At 31.9% G+C, this 17536-nt stretch overlaps 1 protein-coding gene across 1 annotated transcript in view; it reads right to left on the bottom strand.

Moving 5' to 3' along the window:
- Positions 1 to 17536, bottom strand: part of LOC143052814 (neurogenic locus notch homolog protein 1-like) — a 314515-nt gene that overhangs the window by 188017 nt on the left and 108962 nt on the right. The gene's annotated exons all lie outside the window — the stretch shown is intronic.

Below are 17536 nucleotides of genomic sequence, written 5' to 3'. Positions count from 1 at the left end.
ATATTTCGTAAAAACTAATTATAAACTTACAACGTAGACAAAGACGTTAATTTCCCAAAGGCGTGTTCCTCGATATGACTGATATTGTTTCCATTTAAGGTTCTGTAACATTAATAGTATTTATAATTTGTCTATCATACAAATAGAAAAACACTGCTTTACAGTATTGCATCTGAACACACACAGTTTATATGCAAACAGCAAAAGAACCATTTACTGGATATTGGACCATTGTTAAGAATTGTTAGCTCTAATAATTCAAGCAATGAAACAAAATGAGTTTAAACAGCGATTTTATGAAGTCACAAAACTGTGTGGATCACATTCTTGTAGATACTAATTTGTGTTTGCCGATATTATGAACCTTACATAAAGTAAACTTTTGTACGGAACTTTTTTTAAAATATTTGTGAACTAGTATTTTGACGACAATTGTAAATAAACGAAATAAGTTCGTAATTCAACAAAAAAAGATCAACACAGTGTTCTACCACAGACAGGATCCATATAGTATATCTAGTTTACAGAAGTGGTTAATTCAATAGAAGGTGTAAATATTTGTACCAAGTAGTTCTCCCCAGGATTTTTTTTAAGGCGCAAAATTTAAGGGCGCGTTACTCCTTTTTTATAGTGAACTTTTGCGATCTGAATCAATCAGTCATAAATCATAACATGCAATATTGCTTTGTGTTGTGTTTTTAATAATGCAGAGTATTAATGAATTTATACAAGAATATACTATTTATGAAATAAATTGATTTTAAACACAAAAGTTATTTATATTCAGTCAATTAAAGAAGTCAAAATATAAATATTCATCTCTGTACCCTTTGCTACTTCTAGGGATATTGTTTCAAGATAGTGTTATTTTGTTGGACAGTCTGTTCCTCAAGGTTGTCTTAATCCTCTTCAGGGTTGAAAACCCCCTCTCATAATAACGTTTGCCTATACCCCCCTTAACATTTCTAAGCCATGAAAACTCAATCAACCACTTGTCACTGAAACCAGATTGCAGAAACATGGAGCTTGCTGTTATCACTTGCTAAAAATTTAGCTCAGTTGGGATTAGAAGAAGCAATTATAACATCTGCTTATACTGACAGCTGAGTGTAGAGGAAGGTGTATTCCCCATTTCATTAGAAGTCATTGATCTGAAAAAATATTCTACTTCCATCACGTCTTTTGCTTAGAATTCACCTCTTTGTTATTTGCAGAGAACATGTTCATTCAGAATTAATAAAATCGAATATGGTTAAGATAGTTGATATACAACTTTTTAAAACAAAAATAATTTAATGAACAGCTGACAAGTTTCCGTAGTTTGACATTTATTTACGCTTCCGTGTGCATTATTGTTGAAACCTATCTTTGACAGGTAGATATAAACCAAACCTCGTTAAAGTTAAGACCATTGGAATTATTTACTGGTGACATTATACAGAAGCCGCGGCGATTCCGTACCAGTGTTGAATGTCACATAAAATGTTCCCGACGCACGGACTCTCTCACGATCGATGTTCAATGATCATTTTATTTCTAATTTACCTTGCAAGCAACATTTTTCACTTTCAATTAAAATAAATCACTTCTCGTTATCTTTAATCAAAGTTTATTTTTATTTTATCAACTACAAATACTCTCATTCATAATTTTCATCGTAAATATCTTAAGCAATGTGTATTCAAATCTATCACGTGTATTGAACACGTTCATTGGTCGTCTTTAAATAGATTCTTCTTCTCGAACAATGAAAAAAATCGTTATATAAATGGTCAAGTAATCACACACACGATGCTTCAATACAATGTATTTGCGATCTATTTCTTCAATTTCTGCACTGAAGTTTTTACTTTTTTTAATTATCTTCTTGATGTTCATTTACGCAATTACATTAAAACATAGTCCGATAAGGCTGAGATAAGCGTGGCTCAGGTAAACTATATTATCAGATATGGCGTAACACTGACCGACCTCTCAGCGGTGATCAGCAACTTGACCATTTTAACCAACATTTATAATGAAAATGTGAAAATTAACACGCTGCGGGATCAAGTAGTAAGGGACAGCGGCCAATTAAGACGCAGCGGGATTAACTAAAATATTTTGAAGTCGCTGCGGCACCGCAGCGTCATATCGGCCTGGGGAGAACTACTCAAAATTTAGCATGGCCATTACTTCTTACAGTTATGTGTGAGTGAATTGAACAGAAACTGCAAATTCAAGAAACCAAAACAGAATAATTACATCATTACTTACATCACAGCTACGTTTGTCAAGTTGATAAACGTGTAACTCTCCAAAAACTGTATCTTGTTGTTAAAAACATGTCTAAAAAGATTTAATAATTGAACTTTATCGTGACAATTCATCAAAATAAAATGATAATATTATGGACAATAAATAGTAAGGCAAGTATCAACATGATCAATAGAAATGATTGATCTGTAACCGATTTATATTGCATGACAATATCTGCTTACAAAATACTAAAACACATTTATGGTTATGTATAATCATTACGTTGCCATTTCTGTAGGATTTACAAATCACGACAATACATTCTGTTTCAAGTTTTTTGTTACTCCTATCCAATATGTTATCACCGTCCTGTAAACAGATACTCACAGTATTGTTTTTGGAAGGCTAAAGCGCATAGTTTAACTCGTTGATTTCATTTATCGATTTTGTAAAAATAAGAAATGTGCTTTTTTGATTGTATTGTAATATATGTTGTTTATCCAGAATATTCACAAAGATTGATAGCTGTTGATATATTATTGTTTTTCTCTATTGTTGACGGGGGTGACAGTGATTAATATTTTATTAAATCGATGTGTTTGTAGAATTAACGTCTAATCTATGATCGTATGGGGTTTTAAGTATTAACAAATGTGCAAATTGAAAGCTCAATAGATAAAAGAGGAACTCACAAAAATCGAAGACTTGGCAGATTCATAAAGGTGAATGATTCTAACGTAGATATTTGATTGTTATACAGCTGTCTGAAAAGAGAAGAGTACATAGGTTGAATGTGTCAGTCAAAACAAAACTAAGAACTATATTTTTTTGACAAAAAATATTTTGAAAAACAATCAATCTTACAACTGTTTTACATTTTAAAAGTTTGTTGTAAAGGAACACAGATCATTTTAACTATCAATCCCATTACACAAACACAGTTTTATATGGAACATATGTGAAGTTTTTTTAGTTTGTTTGTGCTATATGTCTGTCACGTTTTGGTGTCGTTTGATCGATATATATGGTAACATTGCCATATAAGCGGGGATTTGGCTAGACATACATTAAGGTTTCTAAAACTGTCCTGTGCCACGCAAGAATATGGTTGTTTGCTATCAATTAATGTCAATTTTTATTTTTTTGCAATTGATGGTTTCTTGTTCTTCCTTCTGTTAATTGACGTGTAGCCTTCGTTTTTGATATGGCCCAGATTTTTGTTTTTGAAACAAGATTAGAGACTATTGAACAGTGATATACTACAGTCGTCTTTAATTTTTCATACGAAAAAAAAATATGACCGAAATTATGTCAACTTACACAAGGCATGTGCAGATCTTATATAGATGATTTAGAAAGAATATACTGTATCAAATATGGTGGATACTTTGGATTCATCAATATTGGTTAGATACAAATTTTCGTGGATTTCCATGTAACAGGGAAACTAGCACTTTTAATTTTTAATGAATTACAAATTGTCTGAAGGAATATATGCAGACATTGCCAAAACCATGAAATGAGTAGGTCCAGTAAGACTCCTTTTTGGCCCCAAACTATAGCATTTTTATAAAATTGTTAAAATGTAAACTTTTAGTTATTTATTGAACAGTAGAATGCTGCTGCTACACAAATATGTGCTGTTTTTGACAATACAATGCACATATATCGGGTACTAGCACCATTAAGTCATGCTAAATTACTGAAATCTTCACAATTCTATCATTGTAATTGAATTTTAGACGGTTTCCGTGTAAAACGAAAGTGGCCGCATCCGTGTTCATCCTCAACCTTTATATATGTTATGTATCATCAAATACAACTTACATTTAAATATTAAGAATGAGCACGAATGCGGCCACTTTCGTTTTACACGGAAACCGTCTAAAATTCAATACAATGTTTGACAAAAACCATCTGAAAAGTGACATTTTTCAGCATATTTGGTAAATTTTTCATATTTGAGCTTGAATCGGATCGTTTTTAATGACTAAATTAGTTAAAATTTTTCATATAAACTAATTGAATCAAATGAAATAGACACTTTAGTGTTTAAGAAGTGTTCAAAATCTTTCGTCAGATGAACCTGAAATTTGAGGCAAAAATCGGTCCTTACTGGACCTACTCCTTTAACATGTTTAATGTTAACAAAAAGTTTTCACCAATTTACGAAAATAAATGAATCCACAGTAGATGGACACATGATTTACGTGGATATTGGATTGTGTTGTTTTCTCAAAGCCTGCATAAATGCCTTAACGAAATTTGAAGTTCGTGAATATCCTGGATAAACACGTAATTAACCAAAAATTGCATTTAACAAATAACTGTAATAAACCACAGTGGGTAGAGATGATACCAAATTATCTAACATAGCTTTCATAAACCCATAAGCATTTCTGCGTTTGCATAGCATATTTGTTATATGTTATAAGTTTTGCTCATTCTTGATTTTGTACGGTTGCATAATCTTGAGTACACAAATATTGTTTGGTTTCAGTTGATACATGTATCTGTCTCATTGGTAATTTCACCTTTTCAGCTTTCTGTATATATAGACAAAAAAAAAACGAACATTAAAGTTATTATCATACTGTCAGTTTCTACTTCCAAATAAGACGTTTCAGGAAAGTTGCCGAATCAAAGGCGGACGAAGTTGTCAAGTTAATGATTTATGCTCAAATACTACCCATGAATGCATTGTCCGATTGTGGTGTTTACTTAGAAGAGTTACTTTTTTTTTCCAATTTGAATAACAATGTCTAATGAAGGGTTCATTTAATATGTAGTATCTTAAACTCAACAATTTCACAAACACAACAAAAAATGAATTACAAAATCTAATTCCAGAAATACATTGACGTTTAAGAAGTTGAATTGTTTGTTTATACAGTGACAAACAAGATTGCAATTATTGTAGGACATTCGTGCTTTACTATCCATGCTATAGTAGATTTATAAAGTATTGTGTTGGTTCCTATTCTTTCTTCATGTTATATTCAAATATCAATTACAAATGCCCATTAAACTCGCTTTGCGCATTTTTTTTGTTTCGAACGTTATAGCATACATGGTATGCAGTCATTACAAAATGATTATGTAAAAGATAAACATACATGGCATATAGTTGTTCACAATCTTCAAACGTGTTCACAGGAATTGCAGAAATCTGATTGTCGTGGATATGTCTTTGATGAAACAGAAAATAACTTAATATTAAAAAGTTGAGAATCAAAATATCGATATATAGTTAGCATGGTTAGTCATTTGAATAATATTTGGTCAATAGAGAAGGATTAGAGACTTTCTCAATATGGTAATGCTGTTCTGATCTTAATTTTTTGCCTTGATTACAAATCTGTAAAAAAACCATATGAAAGTTTTTATAACGACAAACTTATGTCAATCTACTTTTCAAGGACGTATCTTTCCTAATTACAAATATTGTTTTCCGACAATGTGTTTCATTTAAGAATATATTAAACATTAATGACTAAAATTTCTCCAATTTGTTCAAAATGAGTAATTCAAATGTGCAATATATTTGTCTACAAGAAGGGCATGTATATACAAAAAAAGAGGTCTACTAGCCTAATTTGTTTAAATGTTTATTAACTTTTGTAGAAGCTTGATCATTGCCAATTCAATCTTGTATCTGAATACTTATTCACGTTTAGTGAACAATTTATCTGGTTTTGAAATATTTTTGTTGGTGTTTACTGTGTTTCATTTTAGAGCATTGTTTTTTTTTTTTTTTTTTTTTTTTTAATATTTCAATAATTTGTTGATTTACGTATACTTCCATATTAAGCCATTAAAACGCAGAAACGGGACTAGATCATTTAGCTCATTCAGATAATATTTGTCTACATTGAAATTTGTCATTAATACAAGAAGACCTCCTGTATAAAGAAGTATTCGGAAACAACAAAGTAACATGAAATAAGCCGACAGTGTAATAGTTCAACGGTCTAACGTTTAAAACAGAAGTGTCAAGATTTAATCACTCTGATTCAAACAAAAAATTCTCTGAAACCGATATTATCAAGATGCTTGATTTCTTGATTGACAACATATTTGTAACGTTCGGAGGACGTGTTTTTCAACAGACTGTCGGCAACCCAATGGGAACAAACTGTGCCCCTCTACTTGTCGACTTGTTTCTTTATTATTATGAGGCTGACTTCATTCAGGAACTTCTTAGGAAGAAATATAAGAAGCTAGCAATATCCTTTAACTCTACTTTCCGCTATATAGATGACGTTCTTTCACTAAACAATTCAAAATTTGGTGACTATGTGGAACACATCTATCCCATCGAATTGGAGATAAAGGATACTACAGATATAGTTAAGTCGGCTTCATATCTTAACTTAAATCTAGAAATTGACAATGAGCGTCGGTTGAAAACAAAACTTTACGACAAAAGAGATGATTTCAGCTTTCCAATTGTGAACTTTCCATTTCTAAGTAGCAACATTCCAGCAGCACCTGCATACGGGGTATATATCTCCCAATTGATACAATATTCCCGTGCTTGCATTTCCTATCATGATTTTCTTGACAGAGGGTTACTGCTCACAAGGAAGCTATTAAACCAAGAGTTCCAAATGGTGAAGTTGAAAGCATCCCTTCGTAAATTTTACGGACGCCATCACGAGTTGGTTGACCGTTATGGAATAACCGTTTCACAAATGATATCGGATATGTTCCTTACGTCGTAACTACAATCCCCTTCCCTTTCATGAATGTGACCTACAGAATTAGACTATTTACCGGATTTGTAATCACATAAGCAACACGACGGGTGCCACATGTGGAGCAGGATCTGCTTACCCTTCCGGAGCACCTGAGATCACCCCTAGTTTTTGGTGGGGTTCGTGTTGTTTATTCTTTAGTTTTCTATGTTGTGTCATGTTTAATATTGTTTTTCTGTTTGTCTTTTTCATTTTTAGCCATGGCGTTGTCAGTTTGTTTTAGATTTGTGAGTTTGACTGTCCCTTTGGTATCTTTCGTCCCTCTTTTAAATATAACAAAACACGGTATTATAAAATCATTTGATAATTAAGGGCACTATGACATTTTATTGGATCGATATTAGTTTTCATTTTACTAAAGAGAGTAAACAAATCAGTTGACCCTCCTTTCTGCAACTCTCAGTATTCGATAGACAATACCATATTGCTGTTTACGTTGATAGATTTGAATACTAACAATGACAATGATAATGAAACACTCATTGTTCTTGTGTGTATTATGTAAAAATAAGTCAAACAAAAAGATTATACATACACTTGTTTCAACTGTGGCATCTTCTTACAAAACTGAACATCAATTACTGTTATGTTATTATTCTGAAGCCTCCTATATAGAAAATATACAAAAAATCCGCTCATTCATAAAAGATACGTTTCTTGTCCTGTTAATTCAAACAATACCAATATTTTAGGTTGCATTGTATACACACATTTAAAAGTTATTTACGTTTTTATTCTGTAATGGTATTAATATTATGCTGTTAATTTTTTTCCATTTTCTTGTGGTCACCAGGTTTTGCCATTGTAATTATATCCTCAATTAACCAGGATGCAAATATCGGTACTACATGGGGATAACTTAATTAAAATTATCATAAAATAAGATTATCTTTTATACTTCATGAACGTCCGACGTATATATATTTAAGGTAACACACGGCCAGCGAAAGCTCTTTTTTGAGAGCCCAGGTGGTCGTGTGGTCTAGCGGGACGGCTGCAGTGCAGGCGATTTGGTGTCACGATATCACAGTAGCATGGGTTCGAATCCCGGCGAGGGAAGAACCAAAAATTTGCGAAAGCAAATTTACAGATCTAACATTGTTGGGTTGATGTTTAGACGAGTTGTATATACATTATGTACACAGCCATGTATCACCATCATTGATGGCGATCCGATGGATACATCTGTTGTAGAGTTGTCACTGACTCAGACGTACTTATATATATATATATATATATAATTTTGAACAATCAAGCCACGGCATCACAAGTTATTAATAATTGTTTGAATAATAAACACTAATAAACAATACGATAACTGATTCTAAATATAAAATAGAACATATTATAGACCAATGATAAAAACCCAGCACAATTATCGGACACAATCGGTCCACTTAGTGATTAGGGACATTCCGTTTTGAATTTTCCTCGGAGTTCAGTATTTGTTAGTGCGTTGTTTGCAAATTCTAGAACAACATACTGTCCTGAAACAGGCTATTCGTAATATTATTCCTTAACTTGGCTATACATTTTACTGTTTTGATATTTACTTTTACTAAAGTAGGATAACCACTCATCTCGCATACCTAATTATAAGTCTGGTATCTTTGAATATTGGTCTTAGTGATATATTTCAATCCTTCCGATTGAATTCGTTTAACATGTAACCCGTCCACCAATGTATTGCATTATTCATTAGTAGTTACATATTTTTCATTATGAATATTTCTGATTCCTTATAAGAAATCTGAACTAGAATACATTGCATATTTTTCTCTTTCCCAAAGAAATATATTGAAAGTGCCAAGTTCTTTATCCAAATTATACTTACAACACCATTGTGTGAACTTACAAGTGTAACGTATCATTTAGAAGGTCTGCTGGAATATTTTTCAAGGCTCTGGATTGACAATCTACGATGAGTTCTTGATAAGGGCTAGAACAAGAACATACCGACGGGCATGATCCATTTACCAAACTAGTATTGATCACAAGAAGATAAACGAGAATAGAAATGCCCACTTTCATTTTGAGTACTATGCTAAATTGCTGAAAATAAACAAGCACCCCAACAAATTTACTAAAATATGAAATACATGAGTATGTATAAGAATACGCTACCTCAACTACATATGATTATTTTTCACTAAAATTATAATATGTTCTAAAGTAAAACGCTAACTCTTTAAAAGACTAAAATTGAAATACTTTGAATATTTTACGCAAGTAAAATAACAAAAGCACTATTCATAAATTCAGAAAAATAAAAGAAACTATGTTTACATGCTGAATAGTAAACGAATATGTACTTAAAACAATGCAGTCAATGGATACAACAACTTAAAGCAAGTCCGTTATATGTTGTTATATATATGTTGTGTACAAGATGTAAGTTTGTATAAAATTATAATTTGTACAGGGCTTTTGTACAAGTTATAATAAAATTAACGGTACCAATTTTCTTGCAACACGTGATACAGGTTTATCTTACAAAATGTACCAGTGTAATGTTTTAAATTCAAAAAAATATACTTAAACCTAACATTTAGTGCTATTCTCCTTGTCTTCAATCTGGAAAAGAGGATAACTGAATGGTTTAAATTCTATTTTATGTTTTTTCTATACCATATTCATATCCATACAAAATCTTTGTGTGGACTTTTTGTATCAATGCTCAGTATTAGACTATCATGATGTTGTGAAAATATGAGAGAAATATGCGAAGCAAAATACTGTGTGCTTGCATCATCCATTTTTTTTCAGCAGGTCATAAAACACTGATAACTTGTACAAAAAATCTGTACAAATTACAATTTGTACAACTTACACAACTTGTACACAACATATACATGATATATACAAATATAGCAAAGGAAGAGGATAAAAAAAAAGAAAAAAAAAGGTAATAATATTTTTTTATACAGGGGATAAATTATGTATAAATGGAATGTTTGAATTGTGGATGTAAATTGATTGATACTCATTATAAATTTTTGCACATATTTGAATATAAGTGTAATTTGATAAACTGTTAGTATTGGAGCAACATGTAAGACATTAATGGAAATTCTGATAGAAATGCGAAAGTTGTGTACAATATTTTGCATCCTCTATTTGAAAATGTATATTTTATGAATAAAAAAAACCCCAATGTATTCCAAACTACATCCCCATATTATAGAATTGGACCAATAAATAAAAATAATGACACGAAACCCGCCCCCCCCAAAAAAAAATGTTTGAGGGGGGGGGGGTTGTTTCGTGTCGTTCCGCTTCAATTTCATCTCATAGGGTATCATCAGCTCAGTAGTCAGTGCTTCGGTACTGACATGATTTAACAAACTTTACTAAAGTTTTCCGTGTATAAATTTTGAAATTATTATGAAACTAAGGTTTCAACTCCCTCAGGCAAAGTTGGCTTTAGGTGAATTTGGCTATTAATTTTAGGTACTTTTGACATATAATAGCTCTTCAACGATTTTCGGTACTTATACATCTTCGGATTTCAAATGTTTGGCTTTGAGCGTTCCTGATGAAGGTAAATCCAGAAAAGCGCTTCGGACGCAATAAATTATTAAACGTGTTGTTTTCCATTTTTTACATCACTGGGTCGATACCTCTGCTGGTGGACTATCAGTCCCCGAGGGTATCATCAGCTCAGTAGTCAGTGCTTTGGTACTGACATGATTTAACAAACTTTACTAAAGTTTTCCGTGTATAAATTTTGAAATTATTATGAAACTAAGGTTTCAACTCCCTCAGGCAAAGTTGGCTTTAGGTGAATTTGGCTATTAATTTTAGGTATTTTTGACATATAATAGCTCTTCAACGATTTTCGGTACTTATACATCTTCGGATTTCAAATGTTTGGCTTTGAGCGTTCCTGATCAAGGTAAATCAAGAAAAGCGCTTCGGACGCAATAAATTGTTTAACGTGTTGTTTACATTTTTTATATGTATCCCTCTTTTGGCTCGTTTTCTATTTTTAATATCTTAATAAAAAAATAAAAAATCAAACTTTCCAAAAACGAAATAATAAATCTGCACGTTTTCTTTAGCACTTTCAAAAATCTATTATATTTATGTGTTATGGAAACAAAAAATAATCACCGCCGTCATTCATTAGATTTAATTTTGGTCAATATAATCTGTACGATAATTTAAGTTTGAAGTTGGATTCATAACAAACTGCACATATACATATTATAGTTAATTGCTATTAATAAGTATTGCAATATGCATTGTGTTTAAATGCAATATCAGTATTTAGTTCTATTTTAATCTTTAATCAATCCTAATTCTATCTTACTTTTGAGATATAGTTTTTCATATGTGACGTAGTTTTTCTACTGTTTCAGAAATTTCATATGTTCAAATTTTTAATGCCTTTTCACCATCGTATGTGACGTAATTTTCAATGCCTTTTCACCGTCGTATGTGACGTCATTTTCATATTTACTGCGTTGAGGCCTGGACTGAGTCGGGTGTGTCTATTCTGTGTTGGTCATTCATTATGTATTCGTGTTTGTTTTATGTAATGAGTTAATACTTCAGTTTCATTATGTATATCTGTTATATTCGTTTGATAAAATTTACTGTTTGCAATAGCATTAATTGTTCTAAATAATTAGAATGTTCTTATCCCAAGCATACAATCTTAGCCGTATTTGACACAACCTTTTTCAACTTTTGATCTTCAGTGCTGTACAACTTTGTACTTTTTTTCGCTTTCGATCTTATATATCTGGGCGTCACTGGTGGGTCTTGTGTGGAAGAGTTGCGTTTTTGGCGTATTAAATTTTAAACCTGATGCTTTTTGTTATTCATTAATCATGTGTTTCTTTGTCTAATACGTTTTCCTATTTATTTGTATTGTAGTCCTGTAATATTATGTTGTCATTTCTATGTTATATTTAACATTGCCATTAAAGTGCGAGGTTTGGCATGCCACAAAACCAGGTTCAACCCACCATTTTTTCCTTTAAAAATGTCCTGTACCAAGTCAGGAATATGGCCATTGTTATATTATAGTTCGTTTCTGTGTGTGTTACAATTTAACGTTGCGTCGTTTGTTTTCTCTTAGTTTTGAGTGTAAATTGACATTGCGATAAGACGTGTCACGGTACTTGTCTATCCCAAATTCATGTATTTGGTTTTGATGTTATATTTGTTATTCTCGTGGGATTTTGTCTGATGCTTGGTCCGTTTCTGTGTGTTAGTTACATTGTAGTGTTGTGTCGTTGTTCTCCTCTTATATTTTTGCGTTTCCGTCAGTTTTAGTTTGTTACCTCGATTTTGTTTTTTGTCCTTGGAATTATGAGTTTGAACAGCGGTATACTACTGTTGCCTTTATTTATCATATATCTAAACAACCAAATTCGAATGCATCTGTTATTTTTATCAGTGCAAGTACTGTTTAAAGTATATATTTTGACTCGTCTTTTTTATGCTTTTAATTTTTATATCAGAATATAAAAGTTAAATAATTAAATTATTACTGACATAAAAAGACATTCTCACAAAAAGAAACCGTCGAGACCAGAGATCTAAACATCCATTTTTGTTTGAAGGTCTTTTAATACCAATAATAAATTATTCAATCAGGCATTTCGATAGCATAAATACTTATAACCTTTACTACCTTGATTGATACTAAAAGGTTGTTTTTTACCTGTAGAATATTTGGTAAACACGAGATATCACATCCTAAACTTAACATCGATGATGTTTGTAAAAACCTGTAAATTATGAATGTTTAAACACTGTTTATGTTCCAATGAAATACTTATGAATAAAATCATGATAGATACTAAGGTTAAAATTGAGTGCACCACATAAAACTTACCAGTGACGCCGAAATGAATAAATGCAAATTAAGATCGAATATGGAGACAATGTAAGACCCAACATTTGAAAAGGTTTAAGCAAATATATCGCTGGTCATATATTTCTGGGGTTAACAAAAAAAAGTTTAAAATCAATTTATGATTTGTTTACCCTTTGAAAGATATGTCATGTCAACACACCATTGTTGACTATGAACCTATTTACTACACCAACTTTTTGATATGTATTTTGAAAACTAACATTTATAATTTTGAAACAGTGTTTGATATAAATGACCACAATTTGCACAATTCAATGGAATTTAATACAGAACATTTTCCGCAAATATTTTAGAAATGCTTATTACAGATCGGGTTTCCTCTCTTTTTAGAACATTGTTAGAATCCTAGCTAGAATGGCCATACAATTAACTCATACATTTGAAAGGGCTTACCAACCGATGTATAATGGCAGAATGCATTAATTCGAATTATCATTGCAAAATCTATTTCAAGATAATATAAAAAAAAGAAGGTCTGGTATGATTGCCAATGAGACAACTGTCCACAAGACCCCAAAATTACACAGAAATTAACAACCATAGGTCACCGTACGGGGTTCAACGATGAGCAAAGCCCATACCGCATAGTCAGCAATAAAAGGCCCCGAAATGACAGTGTAAAACAATTCAAACGAGAAAACTAACGGCCTTATTTATGTAAAAAAAAAAACGAAAAACAAATATGTAACACATAAACATACGACAATCACTGAATTGTTATTGATCATCAGCCACATGATCACACAGTCATATCAAGAAGTAAGCAGTTAGAGAAAAGACATGACAAATCCGATACAACTGGCTAATTCATGTAATACAGGGTGAAACATTTCACAAGTTAGCTCAAAACTTAATAGTACACACTAGCGTTGAAACAATGAATAGCAACAAACATGTGAAGACATAATTTCCCTCCCCTTAACCTGGGACAGATTTTTTTAATAATCAAGTAACCTCACGATACAAAATATTTAAGCAAAACACCAAATACAAAAGAGTGGTGCTTTGAGACATTAAATACATTGTTTATGTTGATGTTGAATGCTCACAATTGTAAATGCAGGGTAATGTTTCTATAACTGCAAAACATGTCAAATTCAAGGGAACATTTTTTAATATTAATTAAATCTCAGTTGTTTGCAATAATTACATTATTAACGAATACATGTATTTTCAATAGTTATTTCGCTATATCTGAAACTATGTTACTTAGTAACGTGTTCTCCCTCCTAACACCATTTCAGTTGAGATATTGCTGTAATTGCATGTTTTCTTTATTTCAACAGGACTTTTTGTAATAGCTCATTGTATAACAAAGCAGTTTAAATACCATCAATATCTATTTTTGTACTTGCAGGTGTCAATACAGATGAATTTAAAATATATTCATATGTACGTATTTTTGTTACATTAATAAAAGTGAATGTACATATTTCATAGCGGATAGATTCTTACCTGTTTCATGTCACTGAGTTAAATTCGAAGTTGTTTTTGCGGATGTGAACTGAATTTTAGCGTTATTTTTACTTTTTATGTGAAATCATGAAGAAAAATCCGGATGTTATATGTACCTTATATCACGATAGTGACATGAATATTGAATTAATGCGTTTCTCTTTACATAAACGTCCTTGCACTAGAAAACTTATTTACAACCATTAAATAAGAAGAAAAAAAAAGCATCATATTACCACAGGTATATTTGAAATTCTTATATATGCGCTGATACACTGGTTGTTGACCAAGTAAAGCTATTGATCAACGATACATATAACTATATATATAACTTGAACTGTGTTAGCATTTCACACCAATAAGCACAATCATACAAACATAACATAATTGGATCGAAAACATTTTTTGAAATGTTATCTAAAAAGCCAATCATGGCTCCAATATGTAGTTAATACGTTCCACCAATAGTACAATCTCTTTCATACAAAAACAATATTATAAGTCTTTGTTTTCCTTGTTAATATGTTGGTGATAGCCTTTCATTTGTTATCCCGTATTGCTTGAAATTAATACATCTGGATAAACTAGACATATAGTATCTGTATTTTAACGGTACGTTTGCATATATTCACACTGATCAGACTGGACTTTAGGGGTAGACTTTTCGCACACAAAGTAACTTATGAGGAACGAACCTCTGAAACCGTGCCTGTCCCCAGGAGGAAGTATTTCAGTAATTATCGTCTGTTGCTGTTGTATATATTTGTTTTTTTTTATGTCACCCCTATGGAAATAGGGATGACATATATTGTTATTGTTCCGAATTATTCTTCCACTTTTTTTGTCCAGCTTAGTTCTCGGAGATGACTTGACATACATTGACAAAACTTTACCATAATGACAATCCCCATGTGCAGATATGCAGTTGGGGTCTGGAATTTTCAAGATGGCCATGGAAACGGCAAAAATGTGAAAAACCGAAAAATGGTCCAAATCAAATGAAACTTTCAGACATGATAACTCATCATTCGAAAGCGTGCAATCCATCTCAAAAACTTTCAAAATGGCTACCGTTGCCATGGAAACAGTCCAAACGTGAAAAAAACGAAAAGAATTCCTTAATTAATTCATAGTAAATCAACCGTTACAGATACAACCCCCAAACCTACCCCCGCGTAACAATAGTATGAACTGTAGAATTCATTGACGTTGGAATTTTTGAGATTGCTGCTGTTACATGGCTAAAAGTGCAATATTGCCCCATATGGAAAAACACGCCAAAGTACCATTTTCTTCAAAGTTTTAAGCTCATTCCCGGTTAAATGATATTGAAACGTCATCTGTCCTTGAAATTTTCAAAATGTCCGCCGTTGTCATGGAAACAGCAAGAAAAAAAACCCCTAAAACTAGCAAATTTGAGGCAAAATTCTGTAACCAGGAGTATGTGCATACGATCAAATACAAATCTGTACTGCAAAGCATCTTCTAGAAAATGCTAGAAGAAAACTAATATATAATTTAACGTGCTTCTATTCTATACATAAATCGTGCTTTGAAGAGAAAATCGCCACTGAGAGAGAGAGAGAAATACGAAGAGTACACATAAGTAAAATTTCTGCACTTGCACTATTTAAAGTACACATCCGTTAATCGAACACCTGCTACAATATACACATGAGCTAAAAATCAATCGATAAGCGTGTAATTAAATTGTACAAGATAAAATACATGTATCGTGTGAAACGCGAGATATTGAAGAATAAAATGAACAGTTAGTATGCCGCTCCGTCAATATATACACGTGTTGTCTGTCCAAGGTCCCCTCTTAAAAGAATATTAAGGTAGTAAGTCCACGATAATATACCTCAGTATCACGTGACACCACCTTTCTTCCTCTCTAGTGTACACATTGAATTCGCCATTACTCAGAGCCAATATATCATCTAAATATCTAAAAGATTTTTGTCGTTTTTTTTTGTGGAGCAACACAGATGTGCAATATACACATACGTGGACATTTTGTTAGAGCAAGTGTGATTTTGGAATATTTGCCTTTCTTATTTAAGGACTTGTATATTTTCATTTTAGTGTGATGCAGACTTAACGATGGACTATTATCTGTAGATATAGAAAATGGCTTCTTAAATTTTGATATCGATATGAACTTCAACAGGAAACAATTTGACACAAATACGTTGTTCGACTGGTGCATGATATAAATCTCCAATAATAAGAAAGTATTTAATACAAAACCGAACCAAGCATCAAGTCGGTTAATTGCACATATATCACGGTAACCATATACCACCGTGTCAATGAGTATAATTTAAAGTGTTCATTTTATTAACAGCTTGTTATTCGTTTATCACATTTCATTTATTTACACTAAGCAAAACGTTTTATAATTACTTTGTTGTTGACATATAACAAAACTGACATATATACTTGACGTTTTGATTGCTTTGTGCATACTTGGGGTTAATGTTTCTTTGACACACAACAATGTACGTTCGTTGAAACGTATAATCATATGGATAGGTTATTTTTATTTCTTGATCTTGAAAGAGAAGCTAACTAGTTCATGTAGTTTATAAGTTTGTTTACTAGAATACAATCAACCTTTTCGTAAAAGATCTACCACCTTTATTATGTTAATGAAAACGTAAGGGAAAAACCCTATCGTAATCTGATCTTGATTTTTAAATGATAAAATTAGGAATGTTTTGACACAAAAGTCCTTGAATGAGTTTGCTTATCATCCACTATAAAATCTGTCAGGATAATGTAAATAATAGCCAAGATACATTTTTAACCTGATATATTATGTCATATATTTTAAAATTTGATCACAAATTCATGTTGGGATTGCGAGTGCCAGGTCATGAATGCATCATAGGTCACAGGTGTGCGGTATAGATGATTGAATATATCTATTTTAAGTCTTGTTTGAATTTATAACGCCACATGCAGGATTGCTATTTATATTTATCTATCAGTACGTGATATAGGGACCAGTTTAGATTGACTTATTTCTTTATTTATCGAATGAATGAGATAATTGGAATCGTTAAAATTTAGAATTATACATGCAAACAGATGCCTGCGACCCCTGTTGTTTCGATTAGCACGTTTTCTAAAGATATCCGCGTGAAGTTCACAAATTTCATCAGTTATATTTGATCACCTGTTGTGAATT

This window comes from Mytilus galloprovincialis, chromosome 11 (genome assembly GCF_965363235.1).
Source record: "Mytilus galloprovincialis chromosome 11, xbMytGall1.hap1.1, whole genome shotgun sequence".
In the NCBI taxonomy this organism is placed as follows: domain Eukaryota; kingdom Metazoa; phylum Mollusca; class Bivalvia; order Mytilida; family Mytilidae; genus Mytilus; species Mytilus galloprovincialis.
This window is presented reverse-complemented; position numbering and strand designations above follow the sequence as displayed.